The sequence below is a fragment of the Mus pahari genome, chromosome 11, assembly GCF_900095145.1.
Source record: "Mus pahari chromosome 11, PAHARI_EIJ_v1.1, whole genome shotgun sequence".
NCBI classification, from domain to species: Eukaryota; Metazoa; Chordata; class Mammalia; order Rodentia; family Muridae; genus Mus; species Mus pahari.
The window spans coordinates 50,753,902-50,771,111 of record NC_034600.1 but is presented as its reverse complement, the minus strand read 5'-3'; the positions used below and the strand labels follow the sequence as shown (position 1 = coordinate 50,771,111).

Sequence of the window (17,210 nt, the reverse complement as noted above, 5' to 3'; positions counted from 1 at the left end):
TGTGTAAATGTACCACATTTTCTGTATCCATTCCTCTATTGAGGGACATCTGGGTTCTTTCCAGCTTCTGGCTATTATAAGTAAGGCTGCTATGAACATAGTGGAGCATGTGTCCTTATTACCAGTTGGAACATCTTCTGGGTATATACCCAGGAGAGGTATTGCTGGATCTGCTGGTAGTACTATGTCCAATTTTCTGAGGAACCGCCAGACTGTACAAGCTTGCAATCACACCAGCAATGGACAAGTGTTCCTCTTTCTCCACATCCTCACCAGCATCTGCTGTCACCTGAATTTTTTATCTTAGCCATTCTGACTGGTGTGAGGTAGAATCTCAGGGTTGTTTTGATTTGCATTTCCCTGATGATTAAGGATGTTGAACATTTTTTCAAGTGCTTTTCAGCCCTTCGGTATTCCTCAGTTGAGAATTCTTTGTATAGTTCTGTACCCCATTTTTAATGGGGTTATTTGAATTTCTGGAGTTCAGCTTCTTGAGCTCTTTGTATATATTGGATATTAGTCTGTGCATTTTCTTTTTTATTGGTTTAATTATCTATATTATTACAATTACACACACATATATATTATATATACATATATATGCATGTGTGTGTGTGTGTGTGTGTGTGTGTATGTGGTATACACATGAGGCTTATAGTTAATAGAGTCCAACAAATTACTATCTCCTGAGTTACCTTCTAGTAAGGAAACTTTCTGAGCAAATTTCCAGTGTAAAATATACTATTGATTGTGTGCCTGAGTGTGCAAGCCCTGGTGTGTGTGGAAGTCAGAGGTCAGTTGGCAGGGGTCAACCTCCCCTCCCACCATATGAACCCCAGGATTTAGTTCCTTGACCTAAGCTTCTAATAAACTTCTCTGTTGACCTTTCTGTAAGTTCATTTATCATCTGCTTCAGATCCTTCATTTCTGTGCAGTACTTTTTTTATATTTTCTGTCTTTGCTGAAATCGCATTTGGTCCACACACTTCTCTCTTGACCTTGGCAATGATCTATGGCTCTCATTAAAAATTATCTGTGGATAAGTTGCTTATCATTTCTCCTAAGGTCAGTTCCCATTGATTGGCTAGACTGTTTCCTCAGAACACAATTTCCTTGCTTCTTCAATGTTTTTATTTGTTGTTGTTGGTTTTTTTGTTTTTTTTTTTGTTTTTTGTTTTTGTTTTTTTTTAGTATTAGCTGAGTTTTGGCATATAAAATAAAACAGTTGTCTTTCAGACTTGTCACTCTGGCTGTGCAGTAAGTGAACCTTGCTAAGCAACCTAGACTGGAACCTGTTGCCCATTCAAATCAACACTTTTATATATGGTGACCCTCAAGATATTAACACATCAAGGCTGATTAGTTCCCCAGAGGTAGAGAAGATAAAAGTTTATTCATTGAAAGTCGCTGGAATAGACAGGATAGTATGTACATAGCCTGCTTCATCCTCTCATCAATAAGCCAGCAGCTGGAGTCCCCCACTCACCCTTTACTAAGCCAGGAAGAGACTGTATGGCAGATGTCTGCATTTGTTTTTACACCACACATGTTACAAGCCCTTAATAACTCTTTGCACTCCCAGGGGCTTCTGAATGGTGGGATCTATCAGCTCTCAGGGATAAGTGGGCTTATTGCAGGCTTGATTCTCTCTTTGAAGCCAGCTAGGGCAAGGAACTATGGGGCATGGCCACGTGCCTGTTTAGCCTCTCAGAGGACAATCAGTTGCCTTCTCACTCAGCTCCCAGATGCTGCCTCATTTCAAGCCTGACCCATGCAGGCTCGGGGAAGCCTTCCCTGGAAAAACGTAGGAGCTCTGATTTTTGCCTGCTTGCCCTGTGCTGACCAGAAGAAAGAGCTGCTGGTATATTCTTGCAGTTACTTAAAGCCACCTGTTGCTCTCTGGCCTCCGAACAATCATGATTCTCAAGCTCTAACAGTTCCCACACCCGGGCTCTTCACAAACCAGACCCTTAAGTGGGGGTTGGAAGAGTTAGGTATTTAATGTATGAGTAAAATCCATCCAAGGAGAAATCAGAAAATTGCCTGTTTCCCTGAAGTGCACTGAGAAATTGGGGCTTCCTTCCAAACTGTAAGGTATCATGTTCAGGGTGGTGTTTCTACTAAGGACTAAGGATTATACAGCCATCAAAAGGCTTAGTTGATCTTATTATAAGAGAACATGGTCTAATCTGAAATTTTAAAATAAATGCATACAAAATAATATCAAAATAGCAAGGAAAAATATTACTCATGCCCCACTGTCAGACAACATAGATTTCCAAGTTCAGACTGGAGTCCTAACTTTTGGAGCCTTTATAGGTAGCTAGTGGGTAATTTTAAATAATTTCAAAGCATAATTAAGCAAGTTACTAACCCCACCTGTAAAATAATAAAGGTATTTGCCACTCTCATTTTGACAGAGAAGTTTTAAGTGAAGTGGAGTTTTAATATTGTGGCAGAATATAAATGAGGATAGAATTTCAAAATCTGAAAAGGTTCCTGGGAGATTGGAATGGGAAAAAGATCAGGAAAAGGGACACACTTAATCTGGACATTAAAAACATGACTTTAATGCCAAATGAGGAAAAAAGAGGGTCATTGCAGTTTAACAATAATAGGAATGGTGTGCATAAATGAGGGAAAAGCAGAAGTCTCATGCTGACAAAACTAATAACGTTCTCTTGACAGTTCTAAGTGTTAAAAGCATACACCTCCACTTCACTTAAAACTTCTCTGTCAAAGTGAGAGTGGCAAATATCTTTATTATTTTACAGGTGGGGTTAGTAACTTGCTTAATCATGCTTTGAAATTATTTAAAATTACCCACAAGCTACCTATAAAGGCCCCAAAAGTTAGGACTCCAGTCTGAACTTGGAAATCTATGTTGTCTGGCAGCGGGGCATGAGTAAATCACATCATCTGGAGCCCTGATATTTTGCCTTGTTCTGATGGCTGTGGTAGCCATCAAAACATACTAGTGAATATGAAAATCCTGTCTTAACTATAAGGATACAAATTTAGTATTTTCTTATGCTCTCCATTCAACCATATTTATGCAAATAATCTTAAAATACAGGAGAAGATGGCATTCATCTTCATATCATAGATGTAGACTTGTTTTGGAAAGGTAATAGCTCATCTGTACTTTTTGCAGGATTAACAGGAACTGTCAGAGTTCCACAAAATTTATTTAGAATGTTCCATCTCATAGCTCTTTAATGGAATTTTCTAGAGCAGAAGAGCATTTTGTGGCTACACAGGAGCATGAATGAGGTGCTTATCATTCAAAATGTAAAATGTATTTCCTTTGTGGATTAGTGTGTGTGTATATATATATATATATATATATATATATATATATATATATATGCCACTGGTCAGTGGTGAAGTATCCAGTGTGAAGTCCTTTTCTGAATCCTCAAGTTTAACCAAACTTGGTACATTTCACAGAGAAGTTGAATTATGTAAATAAAACGAGGTCACCATGAAATGAGAGGTGGCACCATGCGCTCTGCATTTTCTTCTATTGTCTGATCTTGAAATTTTACTTCCTTTCTACTTCCAAAGTAAAGAGCTCAGGTACAGTCAGCATGCTGTGGCCATTAATACCTAAGTATAAAAGAAAATGCTTACTCTACTTCCATCACATCCTGCATGACTTTAACCCACGCCTCAGAGTCTGCTTGTGCACGGAGCCATCAAAGCCACAGGGTTTTTTGGTTTTGTTTTGTTTTGTTTTTTAATATGCTGTTTTTTTCTCAAAAGCTTACAAGAACATTGTGAATAGCTGTACTTAAGATAACTCCACCATTTGTGTATTAGGCAGTTTAGAAGTGTGAAGAAATCAACACTTGACAATAGTATTATAAAATAGCATTAAGACAGTATCTGAATCAAATGAATCAAATTATAGATCCAGGGATGAAAAGCTATCTTAAACACAGCTCTTCATGACGCATTTTTGTGTCTTTGATTTAAAAAACAAAAAATCCCAATGTAAGTCCCCTGATGTTTCGGTGCCTCGTGCAGGCGGATTCTGAGACAAGAGATGAAAAAGACGTTGTTGTCAAGGTCAAAAACTTGAGTGATGTATTATTGTATGCTTCATTTCCTTGCAGTTCCTAAAATGCTTGTTTTTGAATACTACCAATCAGCATTGTAGAGTAAAAATTCTATTCTATTCTATTTATCAGTCTGGGTCTGGGAAGAAAAAGATGGCAAATCCAAAAGACATGTCTGGAAAAAAAAAAAAAAAAAAGCACACTGATATTATCAGCTTGGGAGAGTTAAGAAAATCAGCCAGGAACGGAGTACAGGGCTAACAGCTGAGAATTCACCCATCTCCATGTCTGAAAGAGCATCAGAATTCAGATTCCTGGTAAGACTCTGAGCCATTGCAATGGGAGCACAAGAACAGAGCCATCATGGTGGAGCGTGGTGCTCCCCAGAATCAGAAAGAGGCACGGGACTGAGGACATGTAACAATGGCTCCCAGTGGCCAAACTCAACTGACAGTGGGGGAGCCTAGAACTCTGGGTGATGCTATCTACAAAGCCAGTCTCCTGCATCAAAATATCAGGGATGAGAAAGATGAAAAATAGATCTGGGACAGCAAATGGGGAGAAACTAGAACCCTGCTAGGTGAATTATTACTATTAATTATTATTATCATTCCATACAGTGAATACCTATTCTATACAATCCAGTTTCCTCCCATTATTTTTTGTTGCAGCGATCTGTCTTACTTAACTCAACTTAGAATATCCTTCAGAGAACTCAAAGAAGAAAAGGCGGGGAGCTACATTAGTAAATCTGCTGGGCAAGTTGTTCATTGGTTTAGCAAATACTTTTTTGAAGAAATATCTAAGACGCCACTTAAACTATTTTCACATTGTGTACCTAAATGATTAGTGATATGCCCTCTGCAGTTTGATGTTGATAGGAAGCATAATCTGAGACGGGATATGTTTTTTTTTTTTGTTTTTTTTTTTAGCAGAATGCTTCTTAAGGACAAACAGCTATAAAGGGAGGCTTTGACTGCTTCCCATTGGGAACTATCCCACTTTCAAATTCCTCTCCAACTTCCACCTAGGTTAAAACAGGCAGGTTTTCTTGTCAGCTAATCACTGGGACTTGGATGCAGGCCACACTAGGAAGAACCGTGAACTCCAAAAAGAGTCTGAACAGCTCAAGACATCTTTAAATGGTTAGAGGTTTTTTAAGGCAATACTTCCTCCTTCAAGGAAACCATATCATAACTGGACATTGATTCAAACCACATATCGCCTTCTGAAGAACTTTGCCCCAGGCCCACCAGCTGCTGTCACCTAATTGGTGCTGTAATGGTGTCTTCAAAAAAACCATTCCATCTTTCTGTCAGGCCAGATGCTTCAGGGTGATGGGAAACAAGATAAGACCAGTGGATTCCATGATCATTGGCTGACTGTGCACTTCCTCTGGCTGTGAAGTGAGTTCTTTGTTCAGAAGCAATACTGTGTAGAATACCATGACAGTGGATAAAGCTGTCTGTAAGTCCATGGATGGTGGTTTTGGCAGAAGCATTATGTGCATGAAAGGCAAAACTAAAACCAGAATAAATACTCCAATAAAGACAGAATGTTGTCCTTTCCACAGAGGAAGTAGTCCAATATAGTCAACCTGCTATGAGGTCACTGACTGGTCACCCTTGGAAGTAGTGCCATATCTAGTACTTAGTCTTGATCTCTGCTTTTGGCAGATCTGGCACTTAACAGCAGCCACAGCCAGGTCAGTAATGCTAAGTGGAGGTCCTTTTGTTGAGATCATGCATAACCCTCATTTCTGCCACCATGGCTATTTTATTCATGGACCCATTGGACAGTGTCACAAATGGCTGGGGAAAGAGGCTGACTGTCCACAGAACAGACCATCCTGTCTACTTGATTTTGAGTTCCTCAGCTGAAGTCAGCTTTTGATGAACATTTACATGGAACACAAATATCTTCACATCCTTTGCCCATTTGGAGAGATCTCTTCACGTGCTTCTCCAGATATCTTTCTCACCAATTTTCCAACCAGGTCCCTGATCATCCAATCTATTGGCTACAGCCCAGGAGTCAGTGGACAATCACACATATGGCCATTTCTCCTTCCAAACAAGATCTATGATCTCTATGATCATGTGTACTGCCCAGAGTTCTGCCCACTAAAGATTTCCCTTACTGGTGTCTTTCAGGGTTGTCCCAGAAAGGGGTTGTAATGAACATTCTCCACTTCTTGGTGTTAGCTATCAGTAAGCCAGACCCTAGTCTTCTCTCCCTCAGTCAACTTCTCTCCAGAAACATACTTTGAAGTATAAATTTCTCCAGGTCTTGAAAAGGCTAACTCCTTTTAAAAGGACAAGGCATTAATAATTGTTAGGAATCAAGATGGCACCCAAGCTGTAACCCTCTCAGGTACATGAAAAATGACATTTAAATTTAGTACTTTACAATCCTGTGTGTAAGGTCTGAAGATTTTGTTTGCTTGGAATACTCCCTGGTGAGTATTAATCTGTCCAAGATCTCAAGAATGCCTAGAAGTCAAATGAGAAAAGTTATCTCTCACAAATGCAGCTATTTATGAATTACTGTAGCATTTTTATGTAAAGTGAGTTGAGTAACAGTCTCCTGTTGTCTCTGTTGTTTCATATGGGCAGATTCTGAGACAGGAACCTAATATATATATATATATATATATATCCAAACTTAGAACAGCAGTTCTCAACCTGTGGGTCACAACACCTTTTGGAGTTGCATATCAGATATCCTACACATCAGATATTTACTTTGACTCACAACAGTAGCAAAATTACAGTTATAAAGTAACAATAAAATAATTTTATGGTTGGGGGTCACCACAACTTGAGAATCTATACTAAAGTGTCACAGCATTAGGAGGGTTGAGAACCTCTCTGTTAGAGAGTAAGCTTCAATTTTGCCTATCCTCTGTTGCTGTAACAATATCTCAGAGGAGTGAATTTCTAAAGAGAAGGGCTTTATATGTCCCTAAATTCTGGAGTCAGGAATTCCAAGATTTGGCATCTTGGCATCACTGTCTGGTGAGGGTCTTGGCATAGCAATGACTTCACACAGAGAGGAGCTCACAAAGTAGAGAAATGCAGGTGTGTGTGGAAGACATAAAGGGTAACTAGAGAAGTGAAACGAAATTTCTGAATAAAGACAGCCAAAAAACACAAGCAAATAAAACCGATTTAAAGATTGCACATGCTCAAGAGGAAAATGAAAAGTAAAAGAAACAGCCCTGCACGATGGGGCCACCCATGCTACTCTGGGCACAGACATCCCACCCCACCCATTGGCATGCACACCACTGGCATGGAGTTAACCTGAAAATGAACCCCTCCCAGTCCTTGAGACTGTCTCTCCACTTCACAGCTTGCCAGCCTTTTTACCCAGTGCATGTACTTCATTCTTAGAAGCAAAACAAAGCTAAGTGGCTCATAAGGTCAGAGTACACTGTTTTCCAGGTTCTTCTGAAGCCAGCTAGTTCTTGACTAATAGAAACCGTTTTATTTGCTCAAGACGTGATCCTGAGAATGTTCGGTTTAGGTCCTGTGCTAGCTTGGATTTTCTGAGATGCAAGCCTGCAGAATAGGTACTAGGTTATTAGCTATGTGACAGATTTATTAGGAGAAATGTCCAAGAGGGAAAGAGGGGAGCTTGATGAGAGTAGACTCAAAATTCAATTTCTGTGGAGCAGAAAAGGAAAAAAGTAATGAAAAGGGAAAAGAAAGAAGGAGGCCAAAAGAAAGGAAAGACGAAGGGAGGGGATGTCTTTGACAGCAGGGTCCTACAGGGCTGACACTCTTCGAGTCAAATTTGCTGGATTGAAGAACATCCAGTCTGCGGGGAATGAACTTATCTTGGTGTCTTGATTGAGATCAGCAACAGGAGGAATGGATTCTAGAGCACAGGAGGTGTTTTGCAGCAACAGGAGATCTGAGAGATGCCTTTCTTGGTCACGACAATCGCTGTGAGAACTTGTTTGGGGCAATTGATTTGCCAGTAGCATTTGGAGATGTCCTGATGAAGTCATTTTTGTGACCCCTCGAATACAATTTGCTCATGTGTGCTTTGGGGGTTTCGCTTTGTTTTTTGTTTGTTTTGTTTACCCTCACCTTTAGATATGGCACACCCCAGATTTGCTACAACAGCTCCCTTGGTCCGAGAACATATACAATCACTTTAAACTTACACTTTAAAGATACAGATGTGTCTATTGTATCTGAATTTTTTTAAATCACATTTTCCTAGCCTAGCTTTCAAAGCACCTATAATCTACACATCTGTCCACTCTAATTATCACATTTGCCCTAAATTTCGATTACTTTGTCATCCCCTGCTTTTGTGTTTCCAATACTATCCTTTTGGCCCACACTGCTCTGTCAAACTAAAATTAATCAATTGGCATAGATACCTGTGCCCTTCACATGTGTAAAGCACTGTACTTAGAACTGGCTGCATGGTCCAGAGGAAGACAAATGTCACTTCGACTTTTTGTGGTTTAGAATATATTAAAGGAGCAACTTTTAGGGGATAGGTTGTATGGAATCACACAGAAAAGGAGAAGAGAGGGTCCCTTACAGACTGGAAAGGATGGGTGGAATTTTTTTAATCATAAAGGAACATGAATAATGTAGGGATAACTGTGAAAATAGCTGAAGCCCTTCTGATATGAATCCCAGCATCTCAACAATATCGCCATGGTCTCCAGCCTTGTCTTTTCTTCATTAGACACAACTATTTTAGCCTTTTGTTATGTTCATTTTGTAGAACACATATATATATATATATATATATATATATATATATATATATGTGTGTGTGTGTGTGTGTGTGTATGTGTGTGTGTCTATATGTATATATATCACATAAAAATGCTCTGATCTTTGCCTATAATATTGCAAGATATTGCAATGTTCACTACATGTATGACTCACCTCTAAATCTTGCATGAAACAGGATAACATTATCTGCTGACATCCAACAAATACTCATTGATTGATAACCACTGCCCTACTCTATGCACTTATGATGTTTAGCAGAAATTGTAGAAAGAATAAGAGTTTGCTTGTGAGAGTTGAAAAAAAAATATTATTTCACATAAGCCAGAGCTCTGTACTACAACCTTCAGCAGATCTCTAGCAGGACAGGACATTTCTGTTGCTGAACTTAGCTTTAGATTTGTTCCTTCAAAGTAGGACTTTGTAAGTGTGTGGTCTATTTGATAATCCATAATTACACATCAGGTTCAGGAAGAAAGCCTCACTCAGTGATAAATCAACTGGTGCTCTGAAGTAGCTCTTCGGAGGTAGTTTACATTTCCAGAATCTAACTGATAGTTTTAATCTAGTTAAAGATATTTTAAAGCATGTAATATCTTAAGACTAGTGTGGGAATGTTCTTTACCCTGAATTGAGTAGTGCTGTCTCTGATTCTTCCAACACAGAATATAACCTTAAGTCCTAACTGGACTGAAGACCAACCTTAAGTCTTAACTGGAGAGTGCACAGACACGTAGGAGCAGGGAGGGGGAATAGGATAGGGGTTTCCAGAAGGGAAACCAGGGAAGGGGATAACATTTGAAATGTAAAGAAATAAAATATCCAATAAAATAAACAAACAAATAAATAAACAAAATGAACAACTTCCATACCTGTTTTTAATGATTAGTTCTCAGAAACAGGTAGTTAGTTGTATTATAAATTTGGGACAGAAATGAACCAACATCAAGTTCAGGATCCTTTTGAACATGTTCTAGTTACACAGACACTATTGCACATGTCAGCAAGATTTTGCTGAAAGGACCCTGATATAGCTGTCTCATGTAAGGCTATGCCAGTGCCTGGAAAATACAGAAGTGAATGCTCACAGTCATCTATTGGATGGAACACATTTTTACAATGTAACCTAATATTTATAAATTTCAATTTTACATTAAATATTTGACTTTCACCAAATTTACATTTATGTTCATCTGCTGACCAATAAATATTAATCATCACTGATTTTCGATGAAATTTAAGATGCTTCCCTGATTTTATTTCCCCATTATCTTCCATTCCCCCAGACTACCCCTCCCCAGCATACACACAGTTCCCTGGACTATGGCTATATCTTCCAGAACAGGAAAACTCCTTTTTTGTCTAATTAATTACTCTATTATCCATGCAGATACATACATATGTATGTATTTCTATGGTCTTTTATTTCATTTAAATATTTTCATTTATTTAAGTATATAGTACTGTTTCCTAGACTCTAACTTAAAAACTAATATCATACTTCTATCTGCACACTTTCAAACTTCTACATTCCCCTAAGCTTTATTTTGGAATAGATAAACTATGGGACTGGTGAATAATAGAGAAAGAACCTTGGAGGAAACAGAAACTGGGGAAAGAACACTTAAGAGCCCTTACAAATGTATCTGGAAAAAAAAAACCTCTAGGTTATAAGTTCAATACCATTACTAAGTAGTTCTTTGATTTTGATCATTTCGTCCATTAGCTCTTGGGAACATGCTTATTTCAACCATAAAGTTGTGGCTCATTTAGCGACTAGGTCCTCTTAACACTAGCTTTCAGTGTATTCTCTTTATCAGCTTCATTTACTGTCACAAGATTCCAGTAATGAAACAATCGAAATGATCCACAAACAAAAACACCCAAAGAAATGGCTACTCAATGACAGAACTTTGGGGGTGGACATTAGTGGCTTCAGCAGGCTTGAGACACTGACTATATCACTAACTACCTGTAGGCCCCAGTGTGGAATTTTATGCCAATCACAGTCAGCAGTCTGTGTGGTTAAACTAGTGGTTCAGAAAGAAGAGAAAAAAGAATTCTTATCGTAGACTTAATTCATGAATTGAGATCCTTCTTGTAAAGCACTAAACACATTATTCTTGCACCACTCCCTGAAATAATAGCCTTATCAAATGCCAAATACTACTACTATTACACAGCTATATCTTTGAAGCCATAGACACATCCAGAATGAAACTGCAAGGCTACTCATTTCTTCCTATAGTGAGGTAAAAATTTCCAAAATGCCAGAGTTATAAAACAAGGAGATGATACATAGAAGAGCATCAAAGAGTCCTTTTGTCACTTTGTTATTTAGTTGGAGAAGAAAATGTACTTAACTGTCATGGTAAATTATTATCCCAGATCAAGGGTAAAGAATAAATGAGCTGAAGGTAAGGCAGAGAGATACATAAGACAAGAAGCCGAGGCCATGGCCACGGGAGTGGAAAAGCACAAGGGTTTCTGCAAAGGTCTACGGTACTAACAACAGTCCATAAATTCTTTGTCAGTCAACACTGAAATAAGTATTTCTGGGATCAAAGAGAGACCACAGCTTGCCCGATTCCTGAAAGTCATCAAATGTTCATGTCATGTTGAACTTACAGAGAACATGGAATACATACACATGGAACAAGGTTCTGTACAAACAGTAAAGTAAAGCTACCCTAGGCCTATTCCAAAAGTATTTTGGGGTCAAAGACATCAAACATGACCTTTCCATAGTGCTATGGTTTACAGAAAATTAAAAATAAAAAAATAAAAGGATAAAAGCTAATCAATTCAACTGTCTGGGAAGATGAGCTGTACATTGATTTGACCTAGAGTTGTAGCCATTATAATTCTCAGAAATGGTCTCAGTAAGCATGTTAGGAGATCCAATTGTTTTTTTTTTTATAACTTAATACTTTTAATAATTAATAAGTAATTTTTCAAACATGGAAGAATAATATTGAAAATTTTTTGAAACTTTCCTTTGGTTCCTGCATAAAATCCAGCTACAGAGTTAGAAATCAAACTCTTTTTTTCTGGTATTTTGTTTTACCAAAAAAAAAAAAAAAAGGTTTTAAAGCATCCTTGAATGGAAGCCAAGGCTGTGTAATGACTGACGTCATGGTTCAGCATTGGATGGTGACTGCTGTTTTAGTTGGAGATGGGGAAGAATGAGTCAGATAGGAGGATGAGACTGAGGAAAGTATTTGGCTAACCACTGAGTTCTGATTTCTAGACCAGGAGATCCGCGTTTAGCGATTTTTGTTTGTGCTTTTGTTTTAGTTTTGAGATGGCAGCTCACTGCATAGCTCTGATTGCCTGGAACTTGCTATGTAGATACAATGGCCTTGAACTCACAGAGAGCTGCTCACCTCTGCCTGCTGGGTGCTGGAAATAAAGGCAGGCACCGCAAAGCATGGTGGTTATGTGTGGCTTTTCTTGTGTTAACTTACTGGGATTTATGTTTCAGTTTGGGATGTGTGTGTGAGTGTGTATGTGTGTGTGTGTGTGTGTGTGTATGTGTGTGTGTGTGTGTTGTACATGTGAATGTGGGGGGGGTGAGAGAGAGAGAGAGAGAGAGAGAGAGAGAGAGAGAGAGAGAGAGAGAAAGACTGTTCTGAAACTCATGGAGTAGGCTAAGGTGGCCAGACATTGGGACCTAGGAATCCTCGTGCCTCTACCTCTCCATCACTGAAATTAAAGAGTATGTAACTCTGCCCAGCCTTTTACATGGGGCCTATGAATAGACTCAGATCCTGATGCTTTTAAAGCAAACACTTTACTGACTGCACTGTCTCCTAAGAGCCCTGTGACTTACTTTATAGTTTCATAGTACTGTAAGACCATTGGCTATTCAAACTAATTGCTGTTCAACTGAATGAATATTTAGGAAGCCCTTTGGCTTTTTTTTTTCAATTTTTTATTATTATTATTTTCTTCATTTGCATTTCAAATGCTATCCTGAAATTCCCCTATACCCTACCCCTGCCCTGCTCCCCTACCCACCCACTCCCGCTTCTTGGCCCCAGCATTCCCCTGTACTGGGGCATATAAAGTTTGCAAGACCAAGGGGCCTCTCTTTCCAATGATGGCTGACTAGGCCATCATCTGCTACATATGCAGCTAGAGACACGAGCTCTGGGGATACTGGTTAGTTCATATTGCTGTTCCTCCTATAGGGTTATAGACCCCTTCAGCTCCTTGGGTACTTTCTTTAGCTCCTCTATTGGGGGCACTGTGTTCCATCCTATAGATGACTATGAGCATCCACTTCTGTATTTGCCAGGCACTGACCTAGCCTCACAAGAGATAGCTATATCAGGGTCCTTTCAGCAAAATCATGCTAGCATATGCCATAGTTCTGCGTTTATTGGCTGATTCCTAGGTGGGGCAGTCTCTGGATGGTCCATCCTTTCATCTCAGCTAGGAAGCCCTTTGTATTTCCTGGGTTAACTTAAAGTGTCATTGCTTGTAGGGTAATAACTTCACTTTTCAGGAGAGATTTACATTTGACCTCATGGTCCTAGCCATGGCCCTTGTGTTATCTGCCATGGCCCTTGTGTTATCTGCCATGGCCCTTGCTCAGAATCACTCTACCTCACCAGCATGCAATTCAGTCCCTCAAACTTTCTCCACTGTCTGTACAATCTTGAGATATAAACCTGTAAATTAAGTTTCATTTACTCTTAACATCATTCTCAAATTTTTCTTCCTGTGGTGAAATTACATTCTTTTGCAGTTATTTCAGATAGTACTGTTTCAGTGTCTAAATGAATGCATGATATTGTCTATTACTGTGCCCCATTGGCATTTCTCTTCTCTAACATGTACCCATTCATCCTCCAGAGACACTGCAACTATAGGTTTCCCAGGTTGCTCCAGCACTCTTCCATCCCATCCTTGACCTAGCTGGGAAGGTGTTGTAGTGGACTTGGTTCATTCTGATTCACCCTGACTGTCGTGCCACAGTGTGCCACCATATGTGTTCCTATATTTCTTCATCGAGCTGCACTCCACTCATGAATGAAGACTTGCTTTGTATTTTTAGTTCTTAAATGTGAGATCTCATCTTACATTCTCAATCTATGCTTGATGATTGATTATATATGATTCATGTGATAAACACCTATTTTTAAAATGGGCATACCATTTAGTATTGGAAACTGTCTAGTGTTCTCAGCCCTGAAAAGAAAATACATGTGTGAATATATATATATATATATATATATATATATATATATATATTGATCATGTTGCATTTATATTTGTAGGAATACATTCCTATATGTCTGTATATATAAATATATATATTTATATGTAGGAATATATATACATATATATCACTAGCACATATGTGTTATATCTAACAATAATTAAAAGAAAAGCCATGGATTTTAATGAGAGCTAGAGGTTTACATCGGGAGGGCTTGGGGAGATTGGAAACGATACAGTTATATTAAAATCTAAAAAAACAAAACAAAACAAAACAAAACATTTTTCTCAAGACAAAGTCCATCTGTAAATTCTGTTTATGAGGCAACTGAGGTCAGTTTTCTTTGGTGATGCTTGCTAAATGTATTCTAGTGTTGCCAGCAGATTATGGTAATAAAGTACTTTACACAGAAAAGAAAATGAGCACATCAAATATTTTCCTGGGAGAACACAATAATACCAGGCACCATTATGAAAAGCCACATCATTTGGAGCACACTTTTTTTCAGAAGCTGGAAAAGGAAACACTTGGGAGCTATTGAGGAATTTGGCTAACATTATCTTGGAGACATGAATGAGCCTTAAAATTCGATTCTTAAAAGTAGACAAAACGTGGAACTGAACTGACAATCTGTATTTCTTCTCTGATTAATCCCGCGGGGTTGGGACCAAGAGTTGAGGAAGAACTGGAATATTTGTTGTTAACAAATATTTGTAAATAACAAATATTCCCAATCCTTAGAGGCATCTAAGGATTAATCTTAAAGATTAAGATAATAAAGGGGCATCTGGGTGGAAGATAAGTTGACATTACAAGGTATGAATTGCTAACCTAAGTGCAAATTGTATTAGCCAAATTGAATCTATTAACTTTTAAAAGCGACTTGTGGCCAGGCTCAGAGGATGTCTCGCTATCTGGAGTAAACAGGTCATAATCACATTTGGGATCTGGACCAAAGGCTGGCCTCGTATTCCTCAAATTACAGCTTAGAGATCCCAGCTCAGAAAGTCCCTCCACACACGGGTTAGTAAAATCAACAGCATAAATTTAGAAGCAGAATGCAACTATGCTTTGTTCCCAACAGAAGTAAACAGCGAATGTTTTTCCTATTTCAAGTCTGTGGTGGGCAGGATGCTCATGAATCCTAACAGTAAGACTCCTTCTATTATTGATTAGGGGGTTTTGTTTGGTTGGTTTGGTTTTATTTCTAAGACACAAGGTCTATAAGAAATCCAAGGATGGCGCTTCAGTTTCAAAAGTGGGAAAGAACAAGGACTAGAAAAGGCATCTAAGATGTTGTTTCTCTTACTTTGTGGACCATATGAACTATCTGGGGAGCTTCATAGAATGCAGGTTCTGATTCTGGAGGTTTGAGTGCCGCCTGGGATTCTCCATCCCTAACAAGTGTCTGCGGCTGCAAGCCCTACACCACACCATCCCACAGCCCGCTTACAAGACATGAAGAGAGAGAGAGAGAGAGAGAGAGAGAGTGTGTGTGTGTGTGTGTGTACATGTGTTTGTTTCTGTGTGTAGTGTGTCTGTGTCTGTATATGAGCATGTATGTATGTGTGTTTATGTGTGTATATGTATCTGTTTCTGTATGTGTGTCTCTGTGCATGTGGATGTCTATCTGTATATATGTTTGTGTGTCTGTGTTTGTTTTCTGTGTCTGTGTGTGTATCTGTTTATGTGTCTGTGTCTCTGTGTGTGTGTGTAACATTTCTGTTCTATTCCTCATTATGTTTCCAAGGAAATAATGGCTAAAAGTGCTGCCTTTCAACACTTTTCAGTCACTTAGTATGAGTAAAAGGTAAAAACTGGCCACTTAACATGAGGCAGGAGAGTTGCTTGACATATTAATTTGTGCTTTGTTCTTACAAGGTTTTTTTTTTTTTCATTCTCTTGGTTCCAGATACTATGTACATCTAGAACAGAATTTTTCATCCCTGAGATTTACAAATATTAGGAGGGAGTCCTTCATCTTTGGGGTTAAGGAGAATTAGGACCCTAGATGAAAGAGAAAGAAAACAAAAAACAAAAAACAGTGAAGATAGTAAGATCTCCAAAGACCTTGTCTTGATGGAAGATGGAGAGGTCGTGACAACTAGAGTCCAATATTTCACCAATGTGGTGAGACTTGAGAAGGTTCTGAGTTGGACCTGAATCAGCTTCTGGGAGTTTCGATCGTATGGCATTCTGTGTCCTAAAGACATGCAGACACTTCCTATCTCCTTCTTGGGAACTTGAAATATGGACAGTTTTTTAATGCCCTTAGAAGATTTAAAGTCCACAGCATGAAAATCTAAAGAGAATATACAGCTACCCTCCCCCGCACTATCAGTGAGCCTTACAATCTTGTGCTTTTGTTATAAATTACAGCAACTTTGCTCTCACGTCACTAACTGCGGAAGCGTTCAGACCAAGCATTCCTCTCCCACTTCCTAAACATCTTATGAATCAACAAGCCCTAAACTCAAGAGCTTCTTGGGGCCTCTCCTCCAAGAGTTTTCCTCCTTGACTATTCTGCAACCACTGAGCTTGGCAATCATGTCATCACTTCTTTCTTAGCCCTAACCTTGCAAAACACTACATGTTTAGGAACCAGAATGGTCAGTATAAGTGTTTTAGTGGAATGAATAAAACTGCCTTTTGTTATGAAATGGGCTTAAGGAAAATCTCTTCAAGTACTGTACATATATCATCTCCTTACCTTGAGTTGCATTCTTCCAATTATAAGTAAGAGTAATTAGGGGACCAGGCGTGGTGGCGCACGCCTTTAATCCCAGCACTCTGGAGGCAGAGGCAGGCAGATTTCTGAGTTCGAGGCCAGCCTGGTCTACAAAGAAGTAAGTTCCAGGACAGCCAGGGCTGTACAGAGAAACCCTAGCTCGAAAAACCAAAAAAAAAAAAAAAAGAGAGAGAGAGTAATTAGGGGGACTGGAGAGATGGCTCAGCAGTTAAGAGCACTGACTGATCTTCCAAAGGACCTGAGTTCTAATCCCAGCAACCACATGGTGGCTCACAACCATCTCTTCCGGTATATCTGAAGACAGCTACAGTGTACTTACATAGAAGAAGAAGAAGAAGAAGAAGAAGAAGAAGAAGAAGAAGAAGAAGAAGAAGAAGAAGAAGAAGAAGAAGAAGAAGAAGAAGAAGAAG

The 17,210-nt window shown here is 38.9% G+C and overlaps 1 protein-coding gene across 6 annotated transcripts in view; it reads left to right on the top strand.

The window, feature by feature from the left end:
* The window catches only part of Ghr (growth hormone receptor), a 239,372-nt gene that overhangs the window by 136,785 nt on the left and 85,377 nt on the right, over window positions 1-17,210 (top strand). The gene's annotated exons all lie outside the window — the stretch shown is intronic.